Raw genomic sequence first — 20,262 nt, 5'->3', positions numbered from 1 at the left:
AATGAATGCTAAGGGTGATGCAAATGGACATTTAAGAAGCTGAATCACTCCAGTATCTTAGGAGCTCAAGGGAACAACCCTCCTGCTGGTGTGAATCAGGAAAGTCCATGTTTTAAACCACCCTGAGCTCCAGGTCCCCAGGGGTATCTCCATCTCCACCAGGGATGCAGGGATTGGGGTGCATGGAGGGGGAACACAGGTGGATTTTGGGAACATATGAATGCAAGGGCTGCTGAGGTGGGGGGGCACAGTCCAACACCTCCAGGCTGGAGATCAAGGTCAGTGGTTTTCCAGGCCCCCTTGTTTACAGAAAAGTCCTGGCAGCTCCTGAGAAAAACAAGCTGAGTTTATTTTCTAGCTGATTGTAGAGAGACAAAAAGGAGGGAGTGGGAGGTGTGAGAACCAGAGAGGAGTTTGGTCTCTGCTCCCAGCCCTGATTAGACCTGTTTTGGAGTCAGTGTTGATCCCTGGGAACGAAGCATTGCTTCCAGGCTTGTCTGCTCAGAAGGGTGCTGGGGGAAGCTGGGTCTTAGCATCCTCCCCACCTGCCTTGCCAGGAGGTGACACTACAGACACACTGTCCCCTCACCTGGGCTCCTCTTGCAGCCAGAGGAAAGGAAGAGGCTTCTAGGTGGGTGTCCAAAGCAGAGCAGATGTAATACGGGTTAAAAATGCCCATGCTCACTCTGAAGGACATCTTGTGCTGTTTTCCCCCCAGGAAAGCTGGGAAGGAACTTCTGACAAGGGCAGGGAGTAAGAGGATATGGGGGAATGGTTTCAAACTGGAAGAGGACAGATTTAGGTGAGACACTTAGAAGAAACTATTTAGTGTGAGGGTGGTGAGACCCTGGCCCAGGTTGTCCAGGGAAGCTGTGGCTGCCCCATCCCTGGCAGTGTTGAAGGGCAGGTTGGATGGGGCTTGGAGCAACCTGGGCTGGTGGGAGGTGTTCCTGCCCATGCAGGGGGTTGGAACTGGATGATCTTTAAGGTCCCTCCCAACCCAAACCATTCTGGGATTCTATGATTCTATGAGATGTCTGAAGAAAAGTCCTTCTCAAAGCCCCTTCTCGTGTCTGCCTGGGTCACCTTCTCCCTTCATCTAAGTTCATACCTACACTCTAAGGAGCTGAGGTGAGTCCTCATCTCCCCAAGACCCACCCATCACCACTATAGCTCCTGCAGGCCCATGTAGTCCAGGCTACAGCACAAACCCAAGACTAGATATAAGGAAGAAATTCTTTGCTGTGAGGGTGGTGAGACCCTGGCCCAGGTTGCCCAGAGAGGTGGGAGATGCCCCATCCCTGGAAACATTCCAGATCAGGTTGGATGGGGCTCTGAGCAACCTGGTTTAGGTGCGGATGTCCCTGCTCACTGCAGGGGGGTTGGACTGGATGGCTTTGAAAGGTCCCTTCCCACCCAGACGTTTGATGATTCCATGATAACTTAGCACTGAGGTGCTCCACAGCACCCATAACGTGTGCAGTGCAGGGACCAGGAAAGAGACGTGGGGATCTGGTCCCTGATGGATGGGGACCCGTGGGGACTCCCAGCATAGCTCTGCTAAGGGTTTGCCCAGTGCAAACCAGGCAGTGGTTCATGAGAAGATGGTGTGAAAAGACCAAGCCCTCCCACTGGCTGCAACACAAGATAACTCAGTTCAGCATCACCAACTCTGGCACATCCAAAGCTAAAACAACAATGTAAAAAGGCTGTTCCTTTCTTCCTGTTCCAGACCTCCAGGCAAACACCAAAGTCCCAACCTCCTGCCTGACAGCTGCAGAAAACAGGTCTGGAGAGGACCTTGAAATGTCACCCAGATCGTAGTCCCATGACTGGGTCTGCAACAGGGCCAAGCACAACAAAAACCAGAAGCACTCCAGGCATCAACAAATATTGTCCCCCCACTGCACTCCTGGGCAGCTGCCAGCAGATACCCGCTGCCTGCTCTTCCCACCACTGCAGCACCAGGAACATACATTTTTGAGAGCATCTTCTATAGATTTCCAGAAGGAGCAACCAGCAGTTTGGGCCTCAACAACAGCAGACGCTCGTGGTGGAATTATACTGATTTGTGCTGATCCATCACACCACAAACTATCTCCTCTCCCACAGGAGTCCCCAGTATCTGAAGGGCAGGACCAGACCCCCAAGATGCCAGAAAGACATTAAGGAAGCCACTTCATACTCCTCAACTCATGTCCTGCTTGTGAGGAGCCACCAGTTCTCCCCACAAAGCCATCACTTCTCCCCACAAAGCCATCGCTTCTTCCCACAAAACCACCAGTTCTCCCCACAAAGCCATCACTTCTCCCCACAAAGCTACCAGTTCTCCCCACAAAGCCACCAGTTCTCCCCACAAAGCCACCAGCACACCCAAACACATACTCACCAGTCCCCTTGTTCTCGTTTCAAATCTCTGGAGATGCTCCCTTTGCTCCTCTGACCATCTCCTAAGGAACAACAGAGAGGAACAAAAATCTTCATCAGATCCAGAACTGAACTTCTGGAGAAACCTCCTGCTGGGATGATGAGAAGCCACTGAACCAGGCCTGCTCCTGCTCTCCTCCCAACTGTTTTTCCATGGTCAGTGAAGTGGTTTCTCTGCTCTTCACCCTCCCAAGATCACCTAGCAACACACTGCCATGGAGGTGCAAAACCAACCCATCCTCCCACTGTATCACATCTCCTCCTCTGACAGCTGGGAGATGGACAGTCCAGAAACAGATCCCATCCAAGCAGCACTGGCTCCTTCACCCATTCCACACCCTCCCCTCAGCTAAACGTTACATCTTGATCCCTTTGGGATTACCCATTGCTCCTGTCAGTGGTAGCTCAGTGGTCATTTGGTGGCACTCACAGTGGTTCCTGAAAAAAATTCAGGTCCTGCAGCTGATGGGGCTCAGAGGGGCATGGTGTGAAGGGTGCAGGGGGCTGACATCCCCACAGCTCTGCCCATCCAAGTCCTCCACCCCTCTTACCTTGGGAAAAACTTTGGTAAAACAAAGTTCTGCAGAAGCTCCTGGCCACCACTTGCAAATCACAGAACCCCAGACTGGTTTGGGTTGGAAGGGACCTTAAAGATCATCCAGTACCAACCCCCCCTGCATGGGCAGGGACACCTCCCACCAGACCAGGTTGCTCCAAGCCCCATCCAACCTGCCCTTCAACACTGCCAGGGATGGGGCAGCCACAGCTTCCCTGGGCAACCTGGGCCAGGGTCTCACCACCCTCACAGCAAAGAATTTCCTAATATCTCCTCCCCTGGCACCACTGGAGCCCATCTCCTCTTGTCCCATCCCTTGTTCCTGGGGAGCAGAGCCCGACCCCCCTGGCTCCAACCTCCTCTCAGGCAGCTGCAGAGCCAGCAGGTCTCCCCTCAGCCTCCTTTGCTCCAGGCTGGACACCCCCAGCTCCCTCAGCTGCTCCTCCTCACACTTGTGCTCCAGCCCCTTCCCCAGCTCCCTTGCCCTTCTCTGGACACGCTCCAGCCCCTCCATCTCCTTCTTGTCCTGAGGGGCCCAGACCTGACCCCAGGATTCCAGCTGCCCCCTCCCCAGGGCCCAGCACAGGGGGACCATCCCTGCCCTGCTCCTGCTGCCCACCCCAGTGCTGACACAAGCCAGGATGCTGGTGGCCTTCATGCCCACCTGGGCACACACTGCCTCATATTCAGCTGCTCTCAACCATCACCCCCAGGTCCTTCTCTGGGCACTTTCCAGCCACTCTTCCCCAAGCCTGGAGTGTTGCCTGGGGTTGCTGTGACCCAAGGGCAGGACCCAGCACTTGGCCTTGGTGAACCTCACACAATTGTCCCTGGCCCATGGATACGGGCTATCCAGGTCCCTCTGCAGAGCCTCTGACCCTCAGGCAGATCAGCACTCCTGCCCAACTTGGCGTCAGCTGCAAACTGACTAAGGGTGCCCTCCATCCCCTCATCCAGAAGATAATTGCTGTGTGTGCACCCTCAAGGAACAGAAAAACCACAGCAGGTAACCTTTGTGGTGGCCTGTATTTTTCCTTTCTGAGCTTCCACGAGTAGGAGGACATGTAGGCAGAGGAGCAGTGGGGGGAGCACAAGATGGTCCCAGCCCGGTGACTGAAGCTGTGCAGGCTGGCCAAGCTCCAGGGCCATAATCAGCTCCAAGAAGGTGACTTCTCTGCAGCTAATGAGTCCACCTGCTTTTGAGAGCATCCAGCTGCTCTGACCTTCTGCACTTAAATGTGACCTCCTTCCTTAGCCCTGACCCCAGTTCAGATCATTAGCTGCTGAGTAACCACCACCGCTGAGGACTTAATGGCTCGTTTGCTGCTCAACAGCCAAAAGTGATCAGCCAGGGGGGCAAAGAGCTTCATGCCACCCACTCCCAACATGCCCACGTGGGTGAGAACCTTCCTCTTCATTTTGGGCAAAATTCCCAGGGAAGGCTGGAAAAATCCTGCAGTGTCCTGGCTTCAGGCCAGAGCTCATCAGCTCTGCTAAGGTCAATGCTCAACCTCCTCCCGACGTTGGGGCTCCCTTGAGCGACCCTGGCTTCAGCTTGAACTTCTACTTAAAGTTGTCTCCTTCTCTCTCCAGGCAGAGTCCTGCACTGTGGCTTCATCCCGTGGCAAGAGGAACCCTAGGAGGCAATGGTTTGCAAGGCAACATCTACCAAAAAAATCACTGATGGAGGTTCAGGAGGGTCCTCATGGGATGAGGAGTTTCTGGGTTAAGCAAAGGCTGCACCTCAATTACAGCCTCACTCATCCCTTGCCATGAATGGGTTGCCCAGGCTGCCCAGGGCAGGGCTGGAGTCCCCATCCCTGGAGGGGTTTCCAAGCCGTGTAGATGTGGTGCTGAGGGACATGGGGCAGGGGTGGCCTGGGCAGGGCTGGGGGAATGGTTGGACTGGATGCTCTGAGAGGCCTTTTCCAACCAAAATGATTCTATGAACAGGGGGCCTGAAGAACAATGTCTCTGGACAACCACATTCATGGTCCACCCTCTGAGCCAAGCAACCAGGGAGGATGCTCTGGTGCCCTTGTAGCAGTTTCCAAACCAGGATGGGTACTGCAGAGAGCAGCCTGGGCTTCATTCTCCTCTTCCCAAAACACACGTGGGATGAAAAGCTACAAAGCAAACAGGCTTCTCCATGGCTTCCCCCTCAGCCACAAAGTCCCTTTTAGCTTCTTGGGGTGGTTTCTAGATGACACCAACACACCCTCCTGGATATGACGTTGAGGTTTCTAATTACCCTCCTTGAATACATCACTGATATGCCACATCAGCTCACTTGTGGGTGGGTTCCTCCCACCACGTGTCTCTAGAAGAGGAGCTTCTGCCACTCTTTAGCAAGGTGAGCTGTGGAGCTGGGAAGGACCATTCCCAGGCATGGGAATGCTTGTCCTGCTCTTGAGGTCAACCCCACATGAAGAAACAGCCATTCTCCAAGGCGTCTACACTGGGGACAACCCTACCCTCAACAGAACAAGCACTCACATACTCCCAGTGGACCATCCCCAGATGAGTCCTTTGATAATTGAGCCCTGATCAGTTAGAACTTAGCTCCTCTGAAGTGCAGCCCTGATCTGACAGCCAGATTTCGGTGCCCACCTGCACATCCTGGATGGAGTTGCCCAAACTTGGGTTCCCATCATCATGTTAAGACTCCCTAACTTATCCAAGACCTGAGTGTGACTTTGCCAGACACAACCCTGGACCTGCATCCCTCTTGACTGACAGCTGGAGAATGAGCAACATCACAGAATCACAGAAGGACCTCAAGGATCATCTGCTCCAGCCTTTCTTAGCAAAAGCACAACATGTCTTAGGGTAAAAGTGGGCACAGAGGTCTAGCAGCTGAATCATGAACTACACGTATGGTGGCTGTCCCAGCTCTTGTATCAGTCCATGGGGGTGCAGTCAGCCCAGACTGGGGGGTCTGCAAGAGCTCTTCAGTTACTCAAGCATCAGTATCTACTTCAGGGTGTGAAACACTCTCCAGACTCCACTGACCAAACATCTACTGGCTGTAACAGAATATTAGACATCAAGTTCATAGAATCAAAGATAAGTTTTGGTTGGAAAAGACCTTTAAGATCATCCAGTCCAGCCATCACCCCAGCCCTGCCAAGGCCACCCCTGCCCCATGTCCCTCAGCACCACATCTACACGGCTTGGAAACCTTTCCAGGGATGGGGACTCCACCCCTGTCCTGGGCAGCCTGTTCATACTTTTATCTTGTTTCATATATTTGTCTTCCACTGGAGGCCACCTCCAACTCCTGATCTAAGTTTCAACAGCTTCAAAGAAAACCCCATTTGCATTAGATGTCCTCCAGCTTTGAGCTCTCAGGACTCTGCTGTGATGCATGGCCAGTCCTGCACCATAGAAACTGGTTTGGGTTGGAAGGGACCTTCAAAATCATCTAGATCCAACCCCCTGCATGGGCAGGGACACCTCCCACCAGCCCAGGTTGCTCCAAGCCCCATCCAACCTGCCCTTCAACACTGCCAGGGATGGGGCAGCCACAGCTTCTCTAGGCATCTTCCATAAACACCTCCATGATGGTTCCAGCATCTGGGTGCCACCTGCACCCTATCACTGAGGAGGAGAAATTAGACACAGGAAGAGGAAGGAACAGCTGAAAAGCAAATCCATGCCATGAATCAATCACCAAATGGAATCTGCTCTCTAGTTTTCAAACTATCTTGGAGCTTGCTTCCAAAGCGTTGTTTGCAAGCCCCTCTGCTCATCTGGAAAGCAGATGCTGCTACAGGCTCCATCACAGCACCTTCAAGAAATCCCCATCACAGATTAACTTTAAAATCCCTAGGAACTTGCAACCTTTTTGGTTGTTTTCTGGTTTGTTTGGGGTTTGTTTTTTTCATCTTCTTGGGATCTTTGAAAACCAAACGTCATAAAACTTGGTTGTGATTCAGCTTTAATGAATGAATTTAAGTCTTGGGAAGAGCTCATCTCACATGTCTCCTCATGCCTGGGTGACTGCTCCAGGCTCCTCCTGGAGGATTCTCTTCATTTCCTTCATCTGCTCTCAAGAGTCTTTGACCTCACCAGACACATTAGTGAGCCAAGAAGGTGCCAGAACTGTTTTCTAGCAGGATTAATACTGGCAGGTAAAACATGGAGCTGCAGGAAAACACCAGCCACAAAGGAGGGTCAACCCTGGCTTCAGTGAAGATCAGAAGAAAACTATGAACTGCTTCCTTTTCAGCCCAGCCTGAGTGTCTGAGGTGTCCTAGTGGCAATGAAATGACATACTGGCTCCTTTGCCACCTAAAAAATGAAGTTACAGCTGCTTTTAGCAATGCTCCTTGGTCAGGTGGGTTGAATGGGGTGGCCCCATCCCTTCTGGAGGTGCACAAAGGTAGGTAAGAAGACATCTGACCACGGTGTGTCAGGACCTGCAGTGCAATCAGAGAACCAGGCCATGCTGCAACACCAGACCACACAACAATGGGTGAGCAAAACCTATGCTGCCTTCTGGGAATAATTCTCCTTCCAGCTATTTGGATTTCTGTTGAAATAGTGTAATGTGTGGTGGGAAGGAGACAGCCAGGGTCATAGACCCCTTGTGTCCCTGCAGAGAAATGCTAGTGAGCTAGATGGGGCTAGTTCATACAATCATAAAGTGGTTTGAGTTGGAAGGGAACTCAAAGATCATCCAGTTCCTACCCCCGTGCATGGGCAGGGACACCTCCCACCAGCCCAGGTTGCTCCAAGCCCCATCCAACCTGCCCTTCAACACTGCCAGGGATGGGGCAGCCACAGCTTCCCTGGGCAACCTGGGCCAGGGTCTCACCACCCTCACAGCAAAGAATTTTCTCTTCATGTCTCACCTAGATCTCCCCTCTGCCAGTTTTAATCCATTACTCTTTGTCCTCTCACTACAAGCCCTTGTAAAATGTCCCTTCCCAGCTTTCCTGTAGGCCCCACCCTCTAGTTAGCTAGAGTCTATCAGCAAAGGAGAGAAGCTACAGCAGGATCCAGCAGATCATAACTAGGTATCTACCTAAGGAGAAGAGAAACCACACCACTGAAATTCTGCTTACTGTTCTCCATCAATGGTCAAGTCAGCCCAGGCAAGTGGGAAAGAGGTGGCTACCATCCTGATACCCCCTTAAACACAGACAGATGAATCCCACCTCTCCAGAAAATGTTCTGCTCAGCTAAAAACCTCGTTTCTAGCAACTAATGAACTTCAGAGCCTGAGCCTTGCTGTGTTGCCTCAGATAGGGCAGAATCCTGGAGAAGTCACCCATGAAGAGGGGAGGTTTAGATTAGACATGAGGAGGAAATTCTTTGGTGTGAGGGTGGTGAGACCCTGGCCCAGGTTGCCCAGAGAAGCTGTGGCTGCCCCATCCCTGGCAGTGTTGAAGGGCAGGTTGGATGGGGCTTGGAGCAGCCTGGGCTGGTGGGAGGTGTCCCTGCCCATGCAGGGGGGTTGGATCTGGGTGATCTTGAAGGCCCTTTCCAACCCAAACCAGTCTATAATTCTATGAAGATGGAAGCTTGATGAAGAAGCAAGACTTAAACCCAGCAGAGGGAAGAGGACAGGCAGGACTAGGGATGAAGCAGTTGATCAAAGGGTAGCTCAGATGTTATTTAAAAAGAAACCAGAAAGTAGAACTTCTAGGCAGTTGCTGCTGTAATTACAGTGCAGACCAGGGAGCCACGGTGCTCTTAAGGTTCCTGAATTTTCCTCCCAGCTGGGTTTAATTTACTTAAAACATGCAAAGCCACCAGGTCAGATCCCATCAGCAGAATCACTCCAGAGCACTCCAAGAGCCTGGCCAGCCCAACCCTGCAGCAAGGCTGAGGGCAAAACACAAGTGAAAAATGCCCCAGAAGAATCACAGAACCCATGGTATGGGTTGGAAGGGACCTTCAAGATCATCCAGTTCCTACCCCCCTGCATGGGCAGGGACACCTCCCACCAGCCCAGGTTGCTCCAAGCCCCATCCAACCTGCCCTTCAACACTGCCAGGGATGGGGCAGCCACAGCTTCCCTGGGCAACCTGGGCCAGGGTCTCACCACCCTCACACCAAAGAATTTCCTCCTCATGTCTCACCTCAGTCTCCCCTTTTCCAGTTTTAATCCATTCCCCTCATCCCATCCCTCCCTGCTCGTGTCCCAAGCCCCTCCCCAGCTTTCCTGTAGAAGTGAGATTCATGCCATGGCCAACATCAACAGGCCTTGCCTTTCTCCTCAGCTGCAGCATACACGGGGTGGTCCATCCCTCCTGTACATCAAAGGACCTGTCCCTCTCCCCCTGCCAGAAGCCATCTACTGATGTGGCCTCCTAAGATCACCAGAGACAGAAATCACTGCAAATACAGAGGTATGTGAAGGAGAAGCTACCTGAGAAATCTGGGATCAAGCTTTTAGGAATGTCCTTTTCTATAACCCAGCTTCTCTGAGTGTCCTACAACCCACTTATGAACACACACAGTGTCCCTCCTGGATCCCTCTACTCTCCAAGCACACCACTCACTTTCATGTTTTCTTAGAGAAGAGACCTACTTGTCCAAAGCTGTGCTCATAGTCTGCCTTGGAGGTGAGAGCTTGGTGGGTTTGTGGGGTGAGGCTTCCAACTCTGGAGCTCTGTTCACACATGGGCCACATGGTTCATCAGGAGCCTTTCCAAAATACAGGGCCAAAAAATAAAACCTCCTTGTCAGGATAAACCTTCTAGAGATCTTTGTTGGCTCAACACTTTTCTGCTGAAGGGAACATCAAGGCTTCATCCACTACTTGTGGCAACTCCAGCTCAATTCCCTTTCTAAAATTAGCATCCTTAGATACTTAACTGCTAGAACAAAAGGTGTTAGGTCATGTTTTGGTCCCTGCACACCACTCTAAGTGCTTCTGCAGCCACCTACAACCACCTCAGAGTCAAACATGGACTGAAGATCACACAAAGCCCTGCCCAGCAGAGCAATGCAGTTGATACCAAAAGGAAGAGAGAAGACAAGGACAGGGCAGAAAATGCAAGGGGATCCCTTCTGTGTGTGACCCTGATATGAAGTAATTTCTAGAAAGAACAGGCAAAATAAAATAGAATAAAATAAGATTTTAAAATAAGAGGGGAAGTTTAGGTGTGACATTAGGAGGAAATTCTTCACTCTCAGGGTGGTGAGACACTGGCCCAGGTTGCCCAGAAAAGCCATGGCTGGCTGTTGGTTGTTTTGGACAACACAGGAAGGACATGGAGCTGCTGGAGAGAGTCCAGAGGAGGCCACGGAGATGCTGGCAGGGCTGGAGCAGCTCTGCTCTGGAGCCAGGCTGGGAGAGTTGGGGTGTTCAGCCTGGAGAAGAGAAGGCTCCAGGGAGACCTTAGAGCACCTTCCAGTGCCTGAAGGGGCTCCAGGAAAGCTGGGGAGGGGCTTTGGGACAAGGGCATGGAGGGATGGGATGAGGGGGGATGGATTAAAACTGGAAGAGGGAGATTTTGGTGAGACATGAGGAGGAAATTCTGTGCTGTGAGGGTGGTGAGACCCTGGCCCAGGTTGCCCAGGGAAGCTGTGGCTGCCCCATCCCTGGCAGTGTTGAAGGGCAGGTTGGATGGGGCTTGGAGCAACCTGGGCTGGTGGGAGGTGTCCCTGCCCATGCAGGGGGGTGGGAACTGGATGATCTGCACTCTGTGGCTTCCTCATGAAGGGATGAGATGGGGCAGGTCCTGGTCTCTTCACTCCTGTGACCAGTGACAGGACTGGGGGAAATGGCAGGAAGCTGGATCAGGGGAGGTTTAGGTTGGATATCAGGAAAAGTTTTTCACCCAGAGGGTGGCTGAGCACTGGAACCAGCTCCCCAGGGAAGTGGTCACAGCACCAAACCTGCCTGAGCTCAAGAAGCATTTGGATGATGCTCTCAGGCACATGGGGTGATTCTTGGGGTGCCCTACACAGGGAAAAGAGATGGACTCGATGATCCTGATGGGTCCCTTCCAGCTCAGCATCTTCTATGGTTCTATCACTCAAACATGGTGCTTGTCCCCACCCATCCCACCTCCCTTCACCAGGGAAGTTCAAAACTCCACAGTAACAAGCAGAGATTGTTCCTAACATTTGGTCTAAAAGTAAAAAGGCCCCAGGAGAGGAAGGGTCTGCTGATGTGACCTCTACTGCTGCTACAGCCAGGGAGCAGGTACATTGCTCTGAGCCCTGGGAAGGCACAAGAAGACCCATAAATCCTGTGGATAACACTGTGATGGATCAGTAGTGGCAAGACATTAACCTTCACCCTTGAGGAGACACCCAAATGATAACACCTGTAGCCATGCCACTCCAGAGACATCTGTCTTGTCACTCGTGAAGATAAATCTATCTGACCTAAACCATCATCTTACACCCCTCTGGCTTCCTGGCTCAAAATCCTTGGTAGATACCAGCAGGGATCAGGAAAATCACACCTAATCATCCACTGAGTGTGTGTAACAAGGCTCAGATGGAAACCATTTCCTTCCAGTGTGTTAAAATAATTCTGCAGAGCAGGGAGGAAAAAAACCCCAAACCCCACCAGGGTAGGTTTGAAGGTCAGTCTGCAGGGAAAGTGCAACATGTCAGTGACAACTGTGGTAGGACAGAAAACAGCTACCAAAACCTCAAGGAGCTGTCAGGGAGAGGAAAATGTAAGTTAATTAAAGCCACTTAAACAAACACATCTGGGCCAGGGGTGTGGGATGGAGGGAGGGAGAATGAAGTGATATGAAAAGCTCCAGCAGATGGTGAATCCCAGACAGGAGGTAAAGGAACCCACCTTGATAAAGCCAGATGAGCCTCCTGCACCAGAGCTGTGCTGGAGGGGGCAGGGAGAGTCCCTTCCAACCCAGACACCACATCTTCCCTGAAGGAAGGGCACTTTTTCTCCCCCAAAAGGGTTGTCAGGCCCTGGCCCAGGCTGCCCAGGGCAGGGCTGGAGTCCCCATCCCTGGAGGGGTTTCCAAGCCATGTAGATGTGGTGCTGAGGGACATGGGGCAGGGGTGGCCTTGGCAGAGCTGGGGGGATGGCTGGGCTGGATGATCTTAAAAGTCTTTTCAACGTCAGTGATTCTACTTCACTCTGACCTCCTGGTTTCACCACATGAGACTTCATTTTTATTGCAATCAGCTCCCAAAGAAGCTGAAAATGTTGGGTCTTTCTCTTATTCCTTTGAGCATTAATTCAGAAGCAGCACCAAAACACCCACACAAGGTTGGGTCATCATGGAGAACTTGCCTCTGCTCCTGCTGCCACTCAACCAGACCTTGGAGACACCTCTGCTTGGCCAGCAGAGCCAACCAGCCTCAGATGGGCAGGAAACAGCAAAGCCATCTGCACACCATCAAATCAACTGCAGGATGACAGCACCCAAGGCCACTGCCTGTGAAAGGAAGTCTTGCCATGACATCAGCCCAACCCATTTGGAGCACAGACCACACGGAAACACAGACAGAGAAGCCAGGAGAATCCAGGTTTCCAAATCATCTCAGTCTGCTTCCTATCCTCCTTTCTCTGCTGGGATGGGGAAGATGCAAGAAACCCAACACCAACCCAGCGTGGTCCTCCAGCAAAGCCAGGAGGAACCTGGTAACTTTGGTGTAGTGAAGGACCCAGGTCACACAGGAGAAGGTCTGAGATCTGCTTCCTCACCCCAGAGCTCATTTTTCTAACCCCAAACCAGGCTCTGAAGCAGGTCTTTTATTCCAACCCTGGAGAAGAGTCATAAAATCATAGAATCCTAGAATGGTCTGAGTAGGAAGGGACCTTAAAGCTCATCCAGTCCCAACCCCCCTGCATGGGCAGGGACACCTCCCACCAGCCCAGGTTGCTCCAAGCCCCATCCAACCTGCCCTTCAACACTGTCAGGGATGGGGCAGCCACAGCTTCCCTGGGCAACCTGGGCCAGGCTCTCACCTCTTTCAGTTTAGAATAATTCCCCCTTGTCCTTTCACTCCCTGCCCTTGTCCCAAGCCCCTCCCCAGCTCTCCTGGAGCCCCTTCAGGCACTGGAAGGTGCTCTAAGGTCTCCCTGGAGCCTTCTCTTCTCCAGGCTGAACACCCCAACTCTCCCAGCCTGTCTCCAGAGCAGAGCTGCTCCAGCCCTCCCAGCATCTTGGTGGTCTTGTCAGGAATTTTCTGAGGAGTTCCACATCCTTCTTCCGTTGGGGCCTCCAGAATTAGACACCCTACCCCAGGTGGGGTCTCACAAGATCTCCTTCCTCACCCCAGAGCTCATTTTTTTCTAACCCCACACCAGGCTTTGCAGCAGATCATTTCCTTCCAGCCCTGGGTGAGATGAATCCATCCCAAGTCCCTGTGGCTCTGCAGAGAACGTCACAGCCTGAGCTCTCCAAACACAGCCTGAGGACATCATCCCTCCCCTGCCTGCAGCCCCGGGCAGGCAGCCAGGTCCCCCCCACCCATGTCCCCAAGCCCTTCCCTACCCTGGGTGACTTCCTTCATGCAGCCCAGCTGCCTGCCCCCACCCACCAAGGGCTGACAGATTTGTGCAGTCCCCTCAGGGTGGGGTGGGCACCTCGATTTCCTCTCTTCCAATTGAAAATCAACAAGAGAAGGGAAAAAAAAACATATGCAATTAACTTTTTCCTCTCCTTGCAAGGGACAAAAGAAACAACCACCCTAGGTCAGAAAAGGGCTTGGGACTAAGGGATCTGCTGGGACTATCCTGGTTTGGCTCACATTCAAGAGCTGAAGGTCTTTGTGGGCCTTCATGAAACTGTCAGGGAGACCACAAGATTAGAGGACCAGGCAGTGACCTGGGAGGCCAAGGTTTATCCCAGCTGTGCCAAGGGCTTGTCGCATCAGTCACAACGTGTTTCTCCACCTCTGTTTCCCCAAAGATCCAAGAAAGGCAGAGAAACTGAGCCCATCAAGAGTGAAGACCTCCACGTGAAGGGCCTGCAGGTCTGGAGGACCAGGGAAATCCACAGCACCAGCCACAGTGGTTGCTGCACTCCTGGGAGGATGAAGTAGCTCAGATCCTTGTGTTTTGGAAGCTAGAGCATGGAGAGGCTTTCCCAGACCTTCAGGCCAAGATACCTGGCCCTCTAAGTGAGGCCAAGATGAGCAGATCCAGAGGGCCACTTAGAGACCTCTGCACAGTTTCAAGAAGGAAAGAATAAACCCATCTCACAGACTGTCCTGGGTGCCTCAAGCCACTCTTGTTGTCCTTCCAAAATACACCTGTTTATCCTACACTTCCCCAGCATGCCCAGCCCAGAGCACTGGTGGGCTGCTGCTAGATAGAAACACAGCAGCCACATCTCAGCTGTGGACACAGAAGAATCAGGACAACAGTAGGAATCACAGTCAGGTCTTGATAGGATCATCAAATCATCAGAAGGTTTGGGTTGGAAGGACAAGAGCAACTAGACCACATTGCTCAGAGCCCCATCCAACCTGATCTAGGAGGCTTCCAGAGATGGGGCATCTCCCACCTCTCCGGGCAACCTGTTTTAAGAAAGAATAATCCCACCTTCCCATCTCATTGTCCCAGGTGCTTCAAGCTGCTTTGTCCTTCCAAAACAACTCCCATTTATCCCACATTTCCCCACCATGTTCAGCCCAGATCTCTGATGGACACACAGCACATACACCTCAGCTATGGACACAAAAGCATCAGGACAACAGAAGGATCACAGCCAGGTCTTGCCTGACCCACCTTCAGCACACACCCAAATGCCAGCTAGAAATCTAACATCCCTGAAAAAACAAACCAGGAATGCCCTGAATAACCTCAGCATCTCAACCATCATCCCAGCTCCCACCACCAGGTCTCTGATCATCTCCATGGCCTTCTCTGATAGAGGATTCACACCTGTTCATGCATAAGAAACTCCAGCAGATGCAAGAGGTGATAGAGCTGCATGGGCTGTGCCTCATCTAATGTTGCTGTCTGGCCCCAAAAAGCCAGCTCAGGTCCTGGGACAACTGCAGCTCCAACTTGCAGCCACCCCAGTAACAGGTACAAACCCTTTTGCACCCACCCTGGCCATCCCACCACAGTTTATGGATGCAACATGAGCATTTGGTCATTACAACCATGGGAAAAAACAATGGGAGCAAACCAAACTTACAGAACGTTCCCAGGGAGTGGGAGGAAGAACCCAGCACCCAACCCAGCTCCTCCAGCAGCTCAGTATCTCTCATGCTGGTTTTCAAAGAATCCCAGACTGGTTTGGGTTGGAAGGCAACTTAAAGATTATCCATTCCCAACCCCCGCATGGGCAGGGACACCTCCCACCAGCCCAGGTTGCTCCAAGCCCCATCCAACCTGCCCTTCAACACTGCCAGGGATGGGGCAGCCACAGCTTCCCTGGGCAACCTGGGCCAGCACCTCCCTACCCACATGGTGAAGAATTTCCTCCTCATGTCTAACCTAAATCCCCCTTCTTCCAATTTTAATCCTTTCCCCCTCATCCCATCCCTCCCTGCCCTTGTCCCAAGCCCCTCCCCAGCTTTCCTGGAGCCCCTTCAGGCACTGGAAGGTGCTCTAAGGTCTCCCTGGAGCCTTCTCTTCTCCAGGCTGAACACCCCAGCTCTCCCAGCCTGTCTCCAGAGCAGAGCTGCTCCAGCCCTCCCAGCATCTCTGTGGCCTCCTCTAGGCTCTCTCCAACAGCTCCATGTTCTTCTTGTGCTGTCCAGAATGGGAAACATCACTCCAGGTGGGTTCTCATGAGAGCAGAGGAGAGATGAAGAATCACCACCCTTCCATTCTCTACGGATTTCCCTAAAAATCATCTCCTAGATAATTTTCCATAGTAAAAACAACCCAACACAGGCACTTCACACCTCTCAACTTGCATTCTCCAAACTATCACAGCACAATAAAACAACCTGCCTGGATTCCAACCTGATTTAAAAACAACTTTCTAGCTTCTAATTTTATCCCTAATCTTCCTTTGCTATGGTTGTGTGATTTCTAATTATTTTCTCCCCAAGCCTTCAGCTGATGGATAGTTGCACCTTTTCCAACGTCTGTAAAAAAATGATGTTGATTGTTTCAGGTTCATTTCCACTTCATACACAAATAAAATCCTTCTATATGGCTCGATGGGGAGAAATTGTGGGATTATTATTATTAAAATGATCATAATAAAAGCAATAATATGTCCAAAGGAGAGCTCTGGTTCTTAGGATGATTCCGATCCAGACCCTGCAAATTCTGCCTTTTCTCTTAGAAGATTTTTTATAACAGCATAAATCCGTTACCCAGATATGGATCTCTTGATAATTCAGAGCCTTTCTGGCACCTCTCCCAGAACATCTTGCCTTTCTCTACCCTTCTTTTCAAGTTCCAACACACCGAAGAGCAACGGGCCCCACCGAAACCTCGGGGGCACTTTGCAAGGGATGGGGCGACACGTTCCCTTCGATGCTCCCCAGGCAGGGTTGCCTCTTCAAATACTCCAAATTCAGAGCAGCAAAGCCCAGCCCTGGGCTGAAGATGTGTTGCAAGGGCTTAGGAGGAGCCTCCAACCCAAGCTCCTCAGCAGGCAGATGTTTGCTCTCCCAGCATGTTCACCTGAAGCAACCTCTTGATCTTCCTAATCGCTGACCCAGATCAAATGTGGATCTGATCCTGTTTTTATTGGCACAAAAATTGATTGGGGAGAGTACGTTGCTTGCAGAAGGTTTCAGGATGTTGAGGCAGGCAGCTGACTGCCCAGAACAGCCACCAAGTTTCAGGTGCTGGTAGGACCTGCCACCAACAGCCAACACCTGGAGAGCTGAGCAGGGAGAAACTTGATGAAGTTCAACAAGGGCAAGTGTAGAGTCTTGCATCTGGGGAAGAACAACCCCACGTACCAGTACAGGCTGGGGGTTGACCTGCTGGAGAGCAGGGTAGAAGAAAGGGACCTGGGGGTCCTGGTGGACAGGAGGATGACCATGAGCCAGCACTGTGCCCTTGTGGCCAAGAAGGCCAATGCCATCCTGGGGGGTATTATGAAGAGTGTGGCCAGCAGGTCAAAGGAAGTTCTCCTCCCTATCTATTCTGCCCTAGTGAGGTCACATCTGGAATCCTGCATCCAATTCTGGGCTCCCCAGTTCATAAAGGACAAGGAACTATTGGAGAGTCCAGCTCAGGGCCACAAAGATAATGAGGGGACTAGAGAAACTGTCCCATGAGGAAAGGCTGAGAGAGCTGGGGCTGTTCAGCCTGGAGAAGGTGAGACTGAGGGGGGATCTCATCAGTGCTTATAAATATCTACAGGGGGTGTCAGGAGATGGGACCAGTCTCTTTTCCACAGTGTCCAGTGACAGGACAAGGGGCAATGGGCACACACTGGAGCACAGGAGGTTCAAGTTAAACATAAGGAAAAACTTCTTTACTATGAGAGCCCTGGGACAGGCTGCCCAGAGAGGCTGTGGAGTCTCCTCTGGAAACATTCCAAACCCACCCAGACATGTTCCTGCGGGATTTGCTGCAGGTGACCCTGATCTAGCAGGGGGGTTGAATTAGATGATCTCCAGAGATCCCTTTCAACCCTGACCACTCTGTGACTCTGTGATGGGGGACGCAGACCCACGGCTGGTGGATGTTTGGTGGCTTATTTCCTTCCTCAGGATTTACACTCTGGTCAACTGGAAAACATCCAGTTGATCCCTGACAGTTTTGTTGTAGTTACTGTCCAAGCTTTGACAGCAGGGGTTTAAACACAGAGCATATGAGCTTCAGCACTGAGGAAGCACCCATCCCAACACATCCAAAGAGGATGGGGGAAAATATCCCACCTCAGCCCTGATGCTGAACTTCTTTCTTTCTTCTCATTCTAGGGGGCCTAGAGGAAAGCTGGGGAGGGAGTTTTTTCAAGGGCAGGGAGTGAGAGAACAAGGGGGATGGATTAAAACTGTAAGAGGGAGATTGAGGTGAGACATGAGGAGGAAATTCTTTGCTGTGAGGGTGGTGAGACCCTGGCCCACGTTGCCCAGAGAAGCTGTGGCTGCCCCATCCCTGGCAGTGTTGAAGGACAGGTTGGATGGGGCTTGGAGCAACCTGGTCTGGTGGGAGGTGTCCCTGCCCATGCAGGGGGATGGAACTGGATGGTCTTTAAGGTCCCTTCCAACCCAAAGCATTCCATTATTCTATGATCCTTCATTTTCCTCTCTTGAATATCCTGAGCCTGTTTCTTCATCCATGTCTTCTCCCTCCCCACTGAGAAGGTGAGCTTAGCTCCCCACCACCCACCACAACATCCAAAAGAGAGAAGGATACGGGATGAATTCTATTTTTTTAAAAAAAACTCCCTGCACAATGTTGTGCAGAGAGGATTTGAGATTGTCAAAACAGGAAACATACCAAAGTCCTCAGGTCTGCCTCCCAAAAATGTCACCATAGAGAGCTGCAAGGGATGGAGAATGGTCCTCTCTTCCCTCAGAGAGAGAAGATGCTCCAGCCACACACCATCCACCCTGACTCCACCCTAGAGAGTTGGGCTTTAACCTCTGCCAAAATCAGTGGGGTAACTGTTTTTTTTGGGAGAAAAAAAATCCAGCAGAGGGAACTGGAATTTTTATGGGCAAAGGAATAAAACCTCCCTCAGGAAGCCAACCCTACAGGAAATCCTTCACCCTCGGTCCTTCAGAGTAACATCCACAGCATCCGGCTGGCTTCCTCCTTACTCCCCTTCAAATCAGATACTCATTTCTCAAGCTCATGCTTTGAGTTTAAGTTGGTCCTACTGGGCCAGAAGAACAAATCTTGGGGCAAATCCTGCCCATGCTCCCCTTGGATTTGACACTGCATCTCCACAAGGATGCAGAGCAGGACACTACTTGGTTCTAAAGCTCTTTGGTTTCCATGTGTCCACCCGGGAGCAAATATTTAAAAATGATGAGGCAGTTTTTTAAAGGCCCAACAACAAGGCCAGGTTTGAAGGAGAGAATGCAGCTGATGAGCATGAGGATGTTCACAATTTCTCCTTCTGTGGCATCATTTTCAAAAGGAAGGTCCTGCAGCTCTAGGTTTTGAGCCCTTCTCAAAAGTCTGACCTGAACAGACACCCTCACCAACAAACACCTGTATTTTCAAGCCTTTGGTTACTTCTGATGGGAATGAAAACCCTTCTTGTTTTGGTTTCTTTTTTAAGTTTTCTGCAAGTTAAGTCCAGGAGAACTTCCCAAGCAGAGAAGCTGGTGACCACTGCCAGAAGAGTGATCCAGCAAATTCAGGTTGCCCAGAGAGGTGGGAGATGCACCATCCCAGGAAACATTCCAGGTCGGATTGGATAAGCCTCTGAGCAACCTGATCTAGTTGAAAATATCCCTGCTCACTGCAGGGGGTTGGACTGGATGGCTTTGAAAGGTCCCTTCCCACCCAAACCATTCCATGATTCCTCTTTTGGAAGCAAAGTAGATACACTTTTATTTTTGAGGGAACACTGGTGGTTATTGTATTGTGAACCTACAGAGTGACAACCTTCAGGGGGAAAAAAATCCTTGGGTTCACAGGATGGACAACTAGGAATATCTTTCCAGGTGGTCTGCATAGCCCAGAACATCAAATTTCACCCACAAGCCAAGCAGAAGAGGAGAAGAATTACCTAGGGCTTGATCCTGAAAGGTGCTGAGTGCAGTCAAGTGGTCTCTTCTCCTGGGGAGTTCAGTATCTCAAGGGCTCTCAGCAGGGTCAGCCTTGGAGCCTGGACAAAGCAAGACAGGCTGGTTTTAGTCCAGTCTTTTGTAAAAAAACCTAGAAAACCTCTAATTTCATAAAAACCCATCCCAGCTCCAGGTGTTGGCCCAGTGTTCCTGCATGGGGAGCTAATGTGAGGGTGACGCAGACCATGCCTGGGGAGATGTTCTCCAACCAACAGGCATCCTCTGCAGAACAGGGATGGAAGCCTGAAGCACATGGGAGAGCAACTACACCAGGATGGATGCATCCAGAGAGCTTTGGTCCATATCCAGGAACATCCAAATGATGTCCCTCAGGAGGCTTGTTTTATCCAAGCCATCACACGTGGACACGGTGTCAACGACGTCCCGGAGCGAACACACCTCCCTGGCAGAAGGCAAACTCCAGGGTTGTCTTGCCAAGTCTACAGGAAGTGATAAACCTGGAGATAAAGAGAAGCTTGCTGGGTTTCCAAGGAGGAAGCCTAGGAACACCCCTCCATGCTCCTGGCCAGCTGGCAGTGACACGTGGCAGGCAGGACCGTGCCAAGAGCAGCATGAAGGGAGGAGAGAGGGTGACAGGGACAGGATGACGGCACTTTTCTCCACGTGACCCTTTGTTTTTGGAGGTCCCCTGAGATGCT

The 20,262-nt window shown here is 51.5% G+C and overlaps 1 protein-coding gene across 1 annotated transcript in view; it reads right to left on the bottom strand.

The window, feature by feature from the left end:
- Nucleotides 1-19,599, bottom strand: part of ZBTB7C (zinc finger and BTB domain containing 7C) — an 89,997-nt gene extending 70,398 nt beyond the window's left edge. The window contains exon 1 of the mRNA XM_051642521.1: nt 19,546-19,599. The gene's annotated coding sequence lies outside the window, so the exon portion shown is untranslated. The remainder of the gene's footprint in view (nt 1-19,545) is intronic.
- Nucleotides 19,600-20,262: the final 663 nt, after the last annotated feature.

This window comes from Apus apus, chromosome Z, assembly GCF_020740795.1.
Source record: "Apus apus isolate bApuApu2 chromosome Z, bApuApu2.pri.cur, whole genome shotgun sequence".
NCBI lineage: Eukaryota > Metazoa > Chordata > Aves > Apodiformes > Apodidae > Apus > Apus apus.
The sequence above is the reverse complement of the archived record's forward strand: the minus strand, read 5'-3'. Positions and strand labels throughout refer to the sequence as shown.